We start from the raw sequence: 16,447 nt of genomic DNA, 5'->3' as shown, positions 1-16,447 counted from the left end.
ATTTTTATGTTAGTAGATTTTGATTTTGATTTTTGAGTTTTGATTTTGATGGTCTGGTATGATATTTGTGCCAGTTGAAAATTCAGGTAATTCGGAAGGATTACCTGAATTTTCTAAGCAGTAATGGATTAAGCAATGCAATGAATACCCCGTCTGTATGGTCCTCTCCGGTAGTACCGTGAATTTAATCACCATCCCCCCCTCACCGGGTGGAAAAAGGTGTGGGTTCGAATCCCGCCAGTGACGTGAAGAATTTTTATGAGCTGTTCTCACACTGCAGCTGAATTAATCCATTTCAGAAGAAGGTTGCATGGTTTTCTTCAGTAAACTCGAGGTTTTCGTCCCAGCAAACAACAAACCGATCGAAGAACACACGCAGACACAATATATTGGCACCTCATAACCTTACTTGCTTTGGCACTTAACATAGCTACCCTAATAATACTAATTAATAGTACTGTGTGCATTTTTGTCTCTTATTTGCTTAAATATTGTTAGTGTGTGCATTACTTGATGTGTAATGTAATTAAAGAACAACGAATAAACAAATTTTAGAACTCTGTAATCGTGAACATAAGAAATGTAGAACGCATACCGTTATATGAGAGACAGCAGAACTGTCTTCATGCCTTGGCAGGAGGTATATATAATATTTATAAATTCTTCGCTTATTATTGTCCCCAAAAGTGGAATGACTACTCTCAATACTGTAGTTCTATCATTTCTCCTACGATTGTGTATTCTTTGCACATACTGGTCGCTATGCAGGAAAAACACTTCTACAGAGAAGTAGAGAAGATGCAAACTACATTCAAAAATTATTTGATTTGTTTATGAAAATTAAAGAAACGTAATCATGAATGCACATTGCAGAAATCTGTGTGTTATAAGCATAATTGGAAAATGGAATTCATTTGTTTTCATTCATTAATTAAAGATGGATATCAAGATAAGAAAAATAATACAGGGTGTTTATAAATGGTGGGAACACTTTCAGTGATTTATTGCACAAAGACTAGGACAGATATCAGTGTCATATACATATCTTGTGAAATGGAAAATGTCAGGGTTTTTTTTACATCACATCACATCACATCACTTCACAACAATTCAATGTGGGAACCATGTGAGACACGGCAAATTTCTAGACGGTAACCGAACTCTGGACATACCCTGTCCAGCATATCCTGGACAGGGTATGTACAGAGACCGTGGTGATAGCTTCGTCAATTCTCTGCTTTAGTTCCTGGACGTCACGTGGCAAAGGCGATACATAAACACGATCTTTTATGTAGCCCCCCCGCAAGAAGAAATCAAAGCAGATGTGGAGAAAACAAGTGTGTATTCTTTAAGTTTAAACTGTGCATCTTTACATTCAATTCGAAGGGGCACTGAATCCAATGACAGGTGTTTGACATTTGTTTTGTTTTGTCTTATCTGGGGTCATGAAATTTGTGTTGAAAAGAAAAAAACAAACCTTGAAAATGTGGAAAATTGTAATGATTTCTATAATTGCCCAACTTAATGTAATTTGGGTGATCCAAGTAAATATTTCGGCAATTCAGTTTGATTGATCCAAATGAAATTGGGATGATTCGTTTATCAAGACCTGCTGCGAAATTAACGAATCATTTTTCAACAGTCTGTTTTCTAATATTTCTCAGACAAGAGCAGCTTTATTTCCGTATTTTCTTATAACAATTTAAGATCGATATTTACAGTTTCGAATAATAAATAAGTTATAACTATCAAGTAAACGAAAATGGGTTTAAATTGCTTAAAGTACTAATTAATCCAAAATCCAGACCTATTTAAAATTAATTTTTTTCAATTCAAGTGTATGTAAAAATAATAGGAACTGAAAGAATAAACTTATTTAATTAGTACATTAAAAACTGAGAAATGCAAAAATTAATTTAATAGAACTTTAAAGAATTATTACGAATTCTCATCGCAAGAATTTTGGCCAATGTGAATACACACAGATACCGTTCCTTGAGGATTCTTAATAAATATTGAAACATGCTATTAATTATCATAGTGCAGCGCCATTACCTTTTAGCTTAGTTGACTGTACTTACCTCATTTCTTGACGAACTCATAATTAAAAGAACACACACCTTTGATAGCAGAGGATGAATGAATAAATGGTTCAGTTCAATCTCGTAAAAAATCACGTGTAACGTAAGTTTTAAAAATCGCTAAGCCCTCGAGGCTGCTACAGTGGTTACGATAGTTTTCCCTTTTTATGGGGCTTTTCACTGCCATGGCCGAGTTAGTCGGTCTCAGAAGAGGGCTGCGTATCTATCAATCAGCAAAACCAGCAAACCAACGAAATACATAGACGAAATTTATAAACGCAATACAGTGATGCTTCATGCGCTTAGCTGCCTCAGCTCAAAAACTAAACAACAGTCACTGAAGTTTGCAAAGTTGCTATGTAAATGCAATAGTGGAACACAGAGAATGCAAATACTTTCCCAAATAAAAAAAAATGCATACAGCAAGATGAATCAGAAAACAAATTACGTTTTTTACTTCTATGCTGAAGGGATAATTCCTGAATTAATGGTCTCCAGACATGGCTACGTTGGAGATCGCTTGTCTTAAATGGTAGTTCCATGACTGTGAGTTGTGGAAGTTAGTGTAGACCATTAATTTCCAATAATAAGTAAATTATAATCCTATTATATATTTGCATCACTAGTATAAAACTGTTCCGACTGCACAAAGCCAGCATTCCAACCGCAATTTGGGCTGCACGGTTGCTTTCGCGCTTAGTGCAACTCGTGTGGGCTATCACTGTAGGATAGCCCACACGAGTTGCAAGCTGGTCACTGTATCTCTTGGTCGATCTCCCGTCTACGATTAGATTTTAGAAGAAATGAGTAAACTGCGCATTTATTATGGTTTTCACGATTCTGTCATTGGCCTCCTACCAACGGACATCAAAGCAGCTGACCTCATCGATACAGCGACCATCCTATTTATCAAGTGTTTTTAATCACCTCGTTCAAATCCTGTGCTCATACAACATTTATTCGTGACACCAGAGTTCAAGGCAATTGACATCTCTTTAAAGTTCATTCTTGAGATCCGCCAAAACATTATTTTTATATATGCAAAACGCACTAAATAACATAGGAGTCAATTAGCCTTCATCTGCTAGCACAGCGTCTGACAAACGCCACTTTTTTTAAATTTTTCTGTTTTTTTTTTTAAATCTGAGAATAAAATCAAATCCTTCCGTGTACCTTTCCCCGCCAATATTGTCTAACTTGTTATACTATATTTTCTGTTTTCATTTCGATGTACTATGAATTACGAGACATTAAATTTGTTGGCGTTTGACAGACGCCAGATGATCATAAACATTTACCTTTCTTCTAGGCAAGTCTGTTCCCATGTGGAGTCTATGAGACACCAGCTACAGATGTTTAACGTAGTGCTTTGATTTCGCTAGCTAAACGCGAGCAGCTGACAAATGCAGATGTTCACTTTGCTTCTGACAGACGCCACGCGAGCGTCAGAGTTTCAATCTGGGAAATCAGTGAACGTAAATTCTTAAAAATACGATAAACTTTTATTATTATTGGTTTCTCTCGTTTATTTTACTTTGATATTTTTAATGTGGTGGAGATTAAAAATCACCATTTTCAATTAAGTAAAGCTAGAAATCATTTTTTATATAATTAAAACAAAATAGGTGTTAAATAGACTCTGTGAGCATCCGTGTTCCATCTGAGGATGTGAGTGAAGTTTAATATAGATATTGATTTTAAAGGTTCCATGCTAATAAATTTAACTTTAATGAACACGAAGTGACTTTGTTTACCAGAGAGGATGCCTGGTTATGAAAATTTCGTTGATCTGTCATAAACTGGACCTTTTGCCGTTCGGGGCCGAAACTGGTTGCTCATGGCAAAAGTTAAAAATAAAAAAGTTAGGAAAGGAAAGGTGTCTTTCCTTCTCTCTCTTTTTCAACTTTCAACTAAGTGAGCTCGAACCAATATTGTTGAATTGTATATTTATCTAATAAGAAAATAAATAAATACGAATGAAACTTGTACTTAACAACGCAAGGTCTTTTTGGCTCGATAACAGAAAATGTGAAGTATGGTAGATATTTTAGATGGAAAAGTTTTGTAGTATTCCAATTATTTGTGATATGCAGTTTCTATAAATTGCACATCACCAAGTATGTCAGTCACACGAATTCCTCCTTAACAATTTCATGCAATGTGCGAAAAAATTACTGTATTTGTAACGAATCATGAGAGAGTGCAAGTAGATACGAGTACCTTCTACTGCACTCTCCTTGTTTCTGAATTCTGCCAAAATTTGTAATAATTATAAAGTATTTTAATTTAAACTTTATTAATTACACCTTCCTAATAAGAAGTAGGTCGGCCTTTAGCCCTCAGAACGGCATGGCATGGACTCAATGAGGTGTTAAAAACGTGTTACAGGGACGCTGATCCATGTGTCTAACTGCTTCTCGCAGTTGTTGAAAATTGATGATTGCTGGCCTTTCTCCCCGAAGAACTCGTTCCGCCTCGTCCCACGGCCATTCGATTGAGATAATCTGGTGACTAGGGAGGCCACCGCAGTACTGAACTCATTCTCATACTCCTGGTAACTCATTCTGTGCAGTTCTAACATTGTGACGTAATTCATGATCCTGTTGGAAGAATTCATTCACAGATGGGTAAACTGCAGCCCTCAAGTGATGCGCCTGGTCGAAAGAATTTCTAGATAACCTGTAGGATCCACTTTTTGCTCCATATGTATTATGAGGTCCAATATGCCCACAAAAACACTCCTTGCACTATTATACTGCCAATACCAGCCTGCATTATTGACACTTGGCAGGATGGATCAAGAGCTCATGCTGTTTTAGCCATATTCTTGTTTTTCCATCTGTGCAGTACATGATTCATTGTCCTCCCATACTGGATAGAAAAGGCCTAAGTTCAAGTTCCATCAATGAAGCAAGAAATTTTTATGGGTTTATTTTTTCAAGATGGCTGAATGAGATGGGTCTTTTTCTCCCGGAAACTGTGATTTTTCGTTCAACAAACAGGCAAATCGACCGTAGAACATCACAATTTACGGACATAATATATACTTCGCAATGTGGTCTAGGTCGCTGATGCACCTGAAATTTCAAAACAACATCATCTCCATTTTTCAGACCAGGAAATTTTTTACAAGGCCCTCCTCACTGTCCAGTGTTGTTTTTCTTGAGCCCACTGTAACCATATCTTCTTGTGTTTTGCTGACAGAAGTGGAAACCAATTCAGTCGTTGGCTGCGATATCCCCATCAGTGACGAAGTACGACGAGTTGTGCGATGCATTCTGAAATGACTCTTTGTTACTGCTGTATTGGGTTGTTATTTAACTGACTGATTCATTTCTGAATCAGTCAGTTAAATAACATTCATTTCTGGCCTTTCTGTTACTCTTTTACGTCTTATCCGCATCCGTTGGTTTCACGCATCAACGAGCTATGTCTGACCACAGAATCGCCGTTGGCTAGACGATGTTATTGGACTAATTGGACTAACTTATTAAGAAAAATAACTTTAATTTATTTTGAAATCATTGGACCAAATATAACAATATTTGCAAAAAACATTTGTTTTTATAAAAACAAATATAAAACATTCAAAGAATTCATCTCCGTGCACCCACCCGAGAACAAAAACCCCAGTAGGATTTCAGTTTCCAATATAGTCATACCGGTGCTTCTGGCGCCGACTATCATGCCACATTCAAAGTTACTGCTTCGTTCTCTCATTGAATTACGCACACGCAGCATCCCTACGTACCTGTCCATCTGCTTTATATCGCATGGTACAAAAACACGATGCTGTTTACTCAAGGGGCCTCTCCATTACATGAAAAGAATAGGTGTATCTAATAAAGTGGCAACTCGGTATACAAAATTAAAACTAATTATATTTGTTATCCTTACCTTACTGAATAATACTATTGCGTGCGTTCCTTCAACATAAGCATGCAAATATCTGTTTTTGTGGCAGTTGGGACACTGCATCATTGAGTTGTTTTATTTTGGGCATTGCATACCAGAAAATCAAAACTAAAAACACTTGAGTAACTTTACTGTGTTACATTACGAAATACTGATATAGAATTACTTTTCGGAAATAACTATTTTCTAAACGTTTTTATCTATTACACATGTGACTTCTCACGTATTACACATACTGTAGAGTGGTAAGGTTCAACTTGATTAACTTTTCTTACAGTATAATCTGAGCTCATAAGATATCGCAGAATTTTATGAAGATGGTTTTTTTGTTTCTGATGTTTCTACAGCTTTAAGATGAAGTACTAGATTGCAATTTCTAATAATTGGAAGAAAAGGAGAAAGGATATTGAGAATGAAAGTTTTCAAAATTAAGTCTTGAGAAAACTGACGTACGAAGATTTCAGATATTTGAAACAAGAGTTAAAGACTAAAATTCAATCAATAATAGGAGAGAAAGAGCTGGTTATAACCACTAGAGGACTCCTGAAATAGGAGTACAGTTAATCTTCCATTTACTGTACTTCTGCATTATCATACATGCTATTACAGGTACAATATACCAACGCCTTATGGAATTAGGCGTTTAGCACACGTTACCACTCTTTCAATTTCTCTAACGTTACCACTCTTTCAATTTCTCTAACGTTACCATTTCAGTAGAATTCGTGATATTTCTAAAAAAAAAGTTGATTTTGTATGCTATAAAGTGTAGTCGAGTTTACGATCTGTACTCCCGATGTACAGACCAATGATTCAGATCGCCCACCAGTCGGTACCTTTCTAAACCTGCTCAAGAGGATGGATTTGCAATTAATTCATCGCAAGAAATTTTATCAAGTTCAAAACAATGCTATTAAAAATGGAGCCGCTTAAAAAAAGCAAGTAAACTCACTTATTGTGCACACAAACACTCGAGTAACGCTGAAACCTTCGACCTTCGTGGCATAGAGTTCCCAGTGATAATATAGTGGGTTCGCAACTTGTCACTCATTTGAAAAGGTCTGGGTTCGAATCCTGTGTGAGACTAAAGAAATTCTTAAAGGCCGCTTCATTCGGAAATGAAATTATTCGACATCAGGCAGAAAGGGTAAAGTTTTTCCCAGTGAGTTATTTCCGGATTTTCATCTAGCACAATATGAAAATCGGTTGGTGAGCGCACACACACAATACACGATAAAGAACACATGGATTTGTATGACATATGGTCTGGTGCACTGTCATCAAAGCAGTAGATGTACCAAAATCCTCAAACGAACCAGGGTATGGAAATGATTTCCATCATTTTTAATATGAATATTAAAATAGCAGTCCAATTAAGTATCAAAAGAAACTGAGCCAGAAATTAAGTTTTCCCATAAATTTTTTCAATAAATTTCCACAGGAGAGTATGGCTTTAGTTGCCAGTGAATGCTAAACTTCCATGTGACCAACCCCATGGGGAAAAAATCAAATAGTTAGTTCTGGAGTTGTAAGTTTGGAGTTTCATGCTTTTGATGGGAACTTATAAAACGTTTCGGCAGACAGCTCAAATGCAGTTAGGTGTTAAATTTGTTTTGGCAGGTTGGTGTCATTTTAGCGGGCTTCGTGATGAAAGGGCAAGCAGTAAACTCGAAGAACGACATTGCCAACTTAAAGAAGATGAGCGAGCAGTTAAAGTCAGCAGGAACACTGCCCGATTTGATCGAAAAAGAGAAATACCTACCTGAGCATGAAAACACTTTCAAAAGTTTGAATTTAGACCAGATGTAGACCAGATTAATCTGTGTGAAATTTTATTCAAAATAAATACAGCAAGCACCAGAGCTCCATGGAAATGCAAAGCCGAAGCAGTACCTGTTGGGCGGACGTAAGGCATATTCTGATTGCTGGTCTCAGAATTCATTGATTGTCCTTTCAATATGGCGTCCACTAAAGTAAGTCCTTTGGTGGATCTACTGACCGACTTACTTCAAAACTGTTTTGGCCACGACTTTGCTAGCTGAGGAAACATTCTTAAATTTTAACAGCTAATCTCTGTTACGCTCTCAGCAAGAATATTTCATAACTTTGCAACTAGGAGAGGGAAAGTTGAAGCTTGCAAAACGATAAAAGAATTTTTACACTTCATCTTTTTTTCCCTTGAGAATTTGTTTATTTATTCAAGCTGAAACATTGTCCATATTCTGTTTACGTAACAGATGAAGTTTTCTAGATTTTTCTGTTAATAGAATTACTACTGCTGCATATTTATTCTGAATTATTAAAATATAACACACATATATAGGTGTGGACGTGTTATTATGTTCCAATTTTTGAATTTCTACTTGCCATCACGGGTGTAGCACAGTGTGGATATAATAACCGTCCTCCCTACTCCTGATGGAAAGTCCTGAATTCAAATCTTGTTAATGATGCAGGAAATTATAGGCTTTTTCACAATGTGGCTGAGTTAATCGGTTTCAGGAGAGGATTACTGGTGTATTTTCTGCCGAAAACTCGAGTTTTTCGTCAAACCCACTATGGCAATATGACAGCAAGGCAACCTCAGAATATACGCAATTACAAGAAGAATATATTGACGCCTCATAGCCTTAGTTGCTTTGGCACATAACACATAAACAACTGAATCTCTACTGATTCAAAATATCTGCAGACTTCAGAAATTGTCATCAGATTCGTTACTTACAAATATTTTATGGCTATACGGAAGTAATAAGGAAACGCGAATTAAATGATTCCGTTAGTATGTTTTTAATTACATAAACAACTAAGGACCGCTGTCTAATATTACCACAAGGACTTGTAGTTATTTTACGCAGCAGAGATACCTCAGATCTCGCCCCATTAAACAGAGCTGTTCCAGTAGAGCGATAAAGTCTCGTTTTGTCTTTGCTGCTTCCTAAAACAACCCTATTAAGTTTATCTTCTTATCAAGAAACCTTTCACTGAATGTCTCTCAACCTTTTGATCCTGTCTGATGCAAGTTTCAGGTGAATGACAACATCCAACCAAAGGGCAGGCTTCTCTTACCAAACTTTCTATTAAAAGCTTCTACAGAATTGATAAGCAATTTTAAACTTTACATTGCGGGCATGCATAGGCAGACGTGCAATCACTTTCTTGTGTCCAAAGGGTGCACTTCAACGCACCTAGAACCTAAATAGAGTTTGCGTCACAGAGGACTGCGAGAAAGACTATCCAATGGATTCAAGGATGTGTCAAAGTACTACGTGATTCCAAAACAGATCAGATAATTGGTTCGTTCGGTGACAATTCGACCTCATTAACTATATGAATATACATATCTATCTAAGCAGCAAATAAATGAAACTTTGTAACTAATCCAGCTTTCAACACTTCCATAATCATGATTACTCAGGTTTAAAAATTTTGTAAGCATCCATCCATTTGTTACTATTTAGAGGAATCTGTGTTTATATACTGAAAAATAGGACTGTCAGCTCCACTTATGAAGAAAAAAAGTAACACCGACCAAGTAAATTTCCATCATGCGGAGAGCACGCATGATACTATCAGTTATTCCTAGATAAAACTGCAACGGAAAATTTCGGTTTGATAGACGTTGAATTTGTTCACTTCCTTGCGTCATTATATTATTTTAATACTAATAATTATTGCAAACCAAATTTTTATGAAATTTGAAGTCACTCCAAAGAGACATTGACTGAGAACCATAGGGATAAGTGATATAAAAGCATTCTGTTCTTAATCATTGAACTCTAAGTCCACATGTGATTTGAAGGATCTTAGGGAGCGGGTTTAAATAGTCTAGCTGTTAAACTTTAACTTTTGGAGTTTTAGGTCCAGCCAAAAGTAGTTTTAAATATAATGGGCAGACAAACAGACCTCGTTTTACTAATATGGATTTTTGAGGGAACTTTGAGGAGATATCACGAAGAAAATTTATGGAAAAAGCTGTAAATAATTCATTGAACAATGATCATGTATGGCGAAATATAACGCAACAATAATATTGGGAAAATTACTGTAATATGGTAATTCCCAATCTAGTAAAAATAAAATTTTAATTACTTCGTTAGAAGTTTATCAGCTTTTATAAGAACGAGAAGAAGCGATTTGCGAAATGCTATTGATATACAAGATTTAAATGGAATGTCTTTTATATGATCACAAGTGCATTTTGCTGGACCATTGTTTTACCATAATCGAAACCATGAACGATGATATGCTGCATCCTCCTAACTATTGTATTTCGGTTAAAATAAAATGACCTGAAATATCATCTGTATGGCTGATGTCATTATATTCAGTATCATAACAAAGTAGTTGGAACAATAAACTTATCGGCTTACTGATAAGTATAAAACAGCTTTTGAGTGGATGATTGAGGTCTTTGAGTAGAGGTACAATCTTTTAAAAATCTCTGACGTGCAGATGATTGGTAGAAGAGACAATCCTGAAATTTTTCCATTTAAAATACACATTTTTTAGATTACTTTGTTGCCAAAAAATGAATTTTCTATATGTTATTTATTAGAAAAAATTACTACAAGGACTTATTTTGTAATATCTTGTACAGCTTTTTTAATTTCCCGTTTAGGACCTTATCAATACTTTAATTTAAAACAGTATGGTACTGAATACAAGTACCATACTTGTATTCAGTATGGTACTTGTATTTGTTCTCTACCAATAATGACAAAACCCGGAACTCGATCATACTTAACCCGAAGAGGTGCCAATTCTTCCTCTATGAGCTTGACCAATGTAGCGCCAGCCCAATCTTAAAGGTTTTATTATTACGACACAGTGCTATTTTCTTAAAGTTTATTATCATCCATTTGAACTATCATATACTTTTTGAAATCATTTTAACACGGAAGTGGTTTAATTTTTAACTGCTGATTATTTCACTCTTATTATTTTATGTATCAGCTTGTATAGGCGATAAGGAACTTTTTGCAATAAATAGTTTAATAATACTGGTAAGTTTAGCTGGTAACTGGTTTTTGAATAAATGGACTACAAAGATTTTTATTAACTTCTATCTCATTTTCTAGCGAGTTTCTAAACATACTTTGTTGCTTGGTTTGTTAAATGCAAAGAAGAATCATATGTAAAAAAAGGCTACAGAAGAGAGTCAATCGGAGTCTTAACAAGCAGGAGTTAGACAAATATTTTCTAACTTTTATGTAGGAGGACAGAAGACAAATAGTTGTATGCATTCCATTTCGGATTCATTGAATATCTTTTCCTGCCTGAAAGGTAGGTTCAATTTTTGTATACGCGTTGAAATTATAGCATTTTTGAAATAAGTTCTTCTTGAAATTGTCACCATTGCTGAATCCAGTCCTTCACTGACTCCAATAATGATTTTTTTTTCATAATCACGTCTAAAACACTATGGGCTGGCAAAAGTTGCCCATCATGTATATACATTTGTATATTGGCGGTTTAAAAGACCTCCTAAAAACTTATGCAGTCTGAGTGAAACAGCAAGCACTGATATTTATCAGGACGCAGATGTTAGGCTAGGATTACGATAGTCTTCCTGTTCGCCTTCCCCTTTTTTTTAATCAATGGTTTTTGATCAACGTCAGCGTTGCAAACACGAACTTTGGATCCATCAACAGCAAGATGCACATTGTCCAGACTTTGAGTTTTAAAATAACTTTATCCATAAAAACGAGTCAGTGACTGTAGTTTCCACGATATGTGGGGTTAGGGGTTGCTGCTGTTACCCTCTAGCTGTCAACTTAGCGAACAAAGATGTAGCAACCCTCTCTGGTGTCCCAGTTAGATGAACCTTTGACTCTCCATGGCTAGTTTCTTATCTAATTATACCTGCCAGTCAAAATGTATATTTATATTCATATATATCTTAGAGAGAAACAACTTTACCCAACGAGTTTCATTCGCTCAGCGATACTTGCAAAAGACAGAAAATTTCTTTGTCGTCGTAGAGGTAAGTTATATTTTTCAAGGAAATGAAAAGATGTTAATAAGAAGGTGATGTATCTCCTCTGTTTAGAACAGACGAATCTGAATTTTTGAATTACTTATTCTAATTCAATTAAAGTGAATTTCTAAGGTTTGGAAAATTAAGATATGTACGAAGAGTTCGTATGCACATTTTCTGCCGAACTATTTAGATAATACTTTGGTTAGGCTGAGGATATTGTTTTGTAATTCAAACAATTCGTCATTGTAGCTTTGCTAAAGGAGAAACAAAGAAAAATTAAATAACTAAGGGGGAAGAGGAGTGGATATTCAAGAAGTTTTTGAGGCATAAAAACATCTGGTTAGAAGAAAGTGTGAATTATTGGTATGATTCAATTGGTAAAGATTTGCAGGACTTAACCCCTTTCCCGACTTCTGGTTTGAAACTGGAATTGTTCTCTATATTAAATATCTAGTAGGGCTTTTCAGACAATAAAAAAAAGTTAACTGAATTACTAAATTCGATCATGTAATTAGATCTTAATTTGTCGTATCCATAGACGAGTAAAGGGGGAGGAGGAGGTTATCGCGTTGGTTGAAATCCTCTCAAATTTGATCAAGGACTTATATTCTTTAAATTTCGTTTATTCTTTTTAAAAAATTCTTTTGTATTCTTTAAAAAGAACTTAATTGTTTTTAGTTAAGTTTCTTTGTTTTTCACAATTCACTACGCCGACACAGCAACTATTATACATACACACAGTGGGCAAAATGCTCCGATTTTAAGTGTAGCTTCTGAATGAATTGGAATGTGACGTAAACAAGAAAACTGGAAAGTGTTTGCTGGTAATATGCAATCTTTGTATTATTCCTATCAATGATAATTCTTAGATTGATTCCTGGATTGCACAAACAATTAATCATAGCACCCACCATGAGTCGAGCACATGTGCAGATCACACTTACCACAAGAACTATAAATCAGGAAAGATAAACTGTACTGTACTGCTACCTAGTTCAGTTCATCTTTGGGCAGTTATATTGAAGTCAACTTCTATTTATCAACACTGATAGATTAATAAAGACTACTACCTTTAAAAAAAAGTTTCAAATTAAAACTGTATACTCACGTTTTCCAACAGAAAAATCCACCACCCGTTATCCTTTTTTTCGTAGTGCAGGTTTTGCATCAGATTTCAGTTTACTGATTATTTTTATTTGGGACCGTGCGATTTGCTTTTTAAGAAGAGACCAGAAGTTCTATTCCAATGTTATTTCAACTTATCATTGTGTTTTCTTCTTCTTTCCATTAATGTAACCTCAAAATGCACCTGGATATGCCGATGGCTTCGAAAATGAATCGATGGTGCGCGTATAGACATAAGCAGTAAGCCGAGAGTTATCTTTAAATATGCATTTTCTTTGAATGATGTGTTTTTAAGAAAATATTCTGTCTGTACTGGAAGAAAACCGATCATTTCGAAAGAAATCATACTTTGTCATTGGAGACCAGTCTTGAATTATTGAGAAATTAACATGTGGAAAAATTCCTGTGGAGGAAGAAGAGAAACTTGAACTATAAATATACGAAAAGTCAGCAAAAACAAATCCACTTTTACCACACCCGTCACAATATCACTTTAGAATTTTTTTATTAAGTTGTGTTGGATAACGATCGTGCTTATATATCTAATCTTTCCACCTCATTTATATGTCAATATTTTCACACTCTGAATTTTTGGTAAACTTTCATCCATATTTTGAAACAACTCTCGCCCCTTAAAATTATATATGCAGCAGTCATTCAAAGAACGTGACATCAGAAAGTGATACTATGAATTGTAGCTTTCAAAACGATTTTAATATACAAATATTGATAATTATCTTTCAATGACCACATGAATTGACCCTTATATGAAAAAGTAAACTTCATTAGATTGCTAGAAATGAAAGCAGAGGTTCTAAGCAGCAAATGTAAGACTTCAATATTGCCAGATACTAACCACAAGTTATCCATTAAAAAAAGGCAAACTGCAGCCATTGTCAATCCACTGCAGGTTGAAGGGCACCTCAACGGTTCATGTTGAGGGAAATGGACCATAATCTGCCGCGCTGGTCCATTGTAGATTGGCAGATCGACCATATTTAGCAGTCAGCGGCTTCAACCCCAGTCTATTCAAAGAGCGTGGTTACTCAGCTCCGGATATGACTATTAATAACATATTTTTTTCTTATCTTTTCTCATTGTAGTAGAATCTTCCTTTCAGCGTTTTGATAATTGCAATTTTTGTTTGTTCTTTCTTTTTTCTCTTTCTCTATCCATATAATTTTATTTCAAAATGAATTTCTTGGGCACTGTATGCTGTTCAGCCAAAATCGTTGTTCCATAACTAGATTTATTCACAGAATAGGATTAGCGATAACACTGACGGAAAAGAAAATCAGATATTCAAAAATGTTTGTTCCAAACTGAAAGACGATTTCTATAAGTTACAGAAAGAATTAGTACTTAACAACAAAAAATTTTGAACTAAATGAAAATGTAATCGAAGGAAACTTATTACAAATTTCCACAGTATACAGGATAAAGTCAAAGCTAATCGGAAGTAATATGAAGAATTTATGGCAAAGGGATGGGTAAAGTGATTTTTTTTTAGTTTTGACTTCTTTTATTTAGCAGACTAACAACTATGTTGACCATGTACACGGTTGAAAGTCCACACTGCAGATAAAAAAAAAATAATAACTGACTTTAGTATGTAATGTCTGATTATACTGAGCTAAAATTAGCTTTATCTTTTCGTTACAACTATAAGTTTTCTTATTTAATCGTTTTTGCCCTTATCAGCCTGCTTCTCCCCCCTCCACACACATGCTGCGTAGTTCTCTACCATTAAAGTAGGGATTAATCTCTATAATTCAGATAAGTGTGGAGCCGTCGGAGTCAATCGTCTACCCATTGTCCTTGTATCTAACCTTTTTTTTTCCCCGTAAAGTTAGCAACTTCGATAAAGAACTAAAATGTCGATTGCAATTATCAAATCACCAGTTACAGAGTTTTTCAAAAGAAATGGAATCATGCAGTTCCAATCTTCACTCCTACCTGAAATTTGACCAGAATGAGTTACTTGTTTCCTCTTTCGGTAGCAGTCTCATTTTCCTCTGTAAAATTGCACTAAAAGTATTCGTATAGCTGTTTACCATGGTATCAAAAAGATTGCTTGACTAAGGCTACCTTAGTCAGATATCAATCGCCTCCATAGAATTCTTCTGACCATATGATGAAGGTTTCGTTTACTTCAAAAATAAATTGTGTACATTCGGAACCCAGAAAAACGGCTGAAAAGTTGTTGGAGTGGAGTTTGTTGGCGCAAGGGCTGCTATGGCCAAAATGCAGCGCCTATACCTTTGGGGCTGAAAAGTGGCGAAATATATACTGTTTAGTATATGTAAGGACAGAACGTGCGTCGATCTCAGCCTAAGTTGAAAGTATCCCACCATTGCTTGATGCCTTTAGATCCTTATAAATTCTGAAGAGTACAGCCTTCGATAATCCTAAGTCCTTTTCGAAAGTCAATTTTATCACTCGTTTTGTCCATCTCGACGACTACAAGTTTCTTGGGGATTTTGGTTGTTGACTGTATTTAAAGCAACAAGGCTGACATGTAGTTGTATCTCGCGACTCTCCGATTTCAATTCATTTCCTTTGTACCGTCTCAGTGCACATAAATTAATCGTTCTAATATTTTTCCAGCACTCTAAATGCACAAGTTACCTATTAAAACATAGAGAGGGCGAAATTATCTGAAATAAAGCTTGAAATTGTTATAAAAAAAAAAAACACGCTGGGGAGCCCAGAATTTGCAGTCACCTCTGATTTCATACTCATTAGATTGTGAACAAAGGTAATCCACTTTTCCTACATACAATTGTACGTTTTCACAATTCCCTTTTTTTGTGATAAAACCAGTGATTATTAGGCCTAAGATATACATACATCATAGTGATTAAGATCGTAATAATCATCAATCCTTAAGACTGTATTAACTAATCATATTTTCACCAGTTGCTAAAGAAAAGAAACCTTTGTTTTGAATAACTGATAAATATTTAACAAGTTTCCAAAGTAACTTTTTATTGAATTTCATCAAATATGAATATTTTATTATAATAATTACTCGTGGTCTTCATATACATTTCCTCCTCTTAACACATAGCTAAGTGGTTGTAATAACAGCTTGTGTCCTCTATAGTATTTAAATAATTGTAAGGATAAATCGCTTTACCCGCTTAGTTCACTTTGACACCGTTTCCCATACTCGTGCTGTAACGTTTCGAATTTTTCTCGGAATAAATAAATTATTATTAATATTGTGTTTTTTGTGAAATCTTAAGTGGCATACTAAAGTTCCTTGGTTTCAGAGTGAAGTACAATAAACTCCGCTTTAAAGGATTTCGGAAATAACGGCCAAAGTTCACTAAACCAAGCT

The sequence above is a fragment of the Mastigoproctus giganteus genome, chromosome 11 (assembly GCF_048544385.1).
Source record: "Mastigoproctus giganteus isolate SK-2022 chromosome 11, ASM4854438v1, whole genome shotgun sequence".
Classification (NCBI taxonomy): domain Eukaryota; kingdom Metazoa; phylum Arthropoda; class Arachnida; order Uropygi; family Thelyphonidae; genus Mastigoproctus; species Mastigoproctus giganteus.
Note: the sequence above shows the minus strand (reverse complement) of the source record.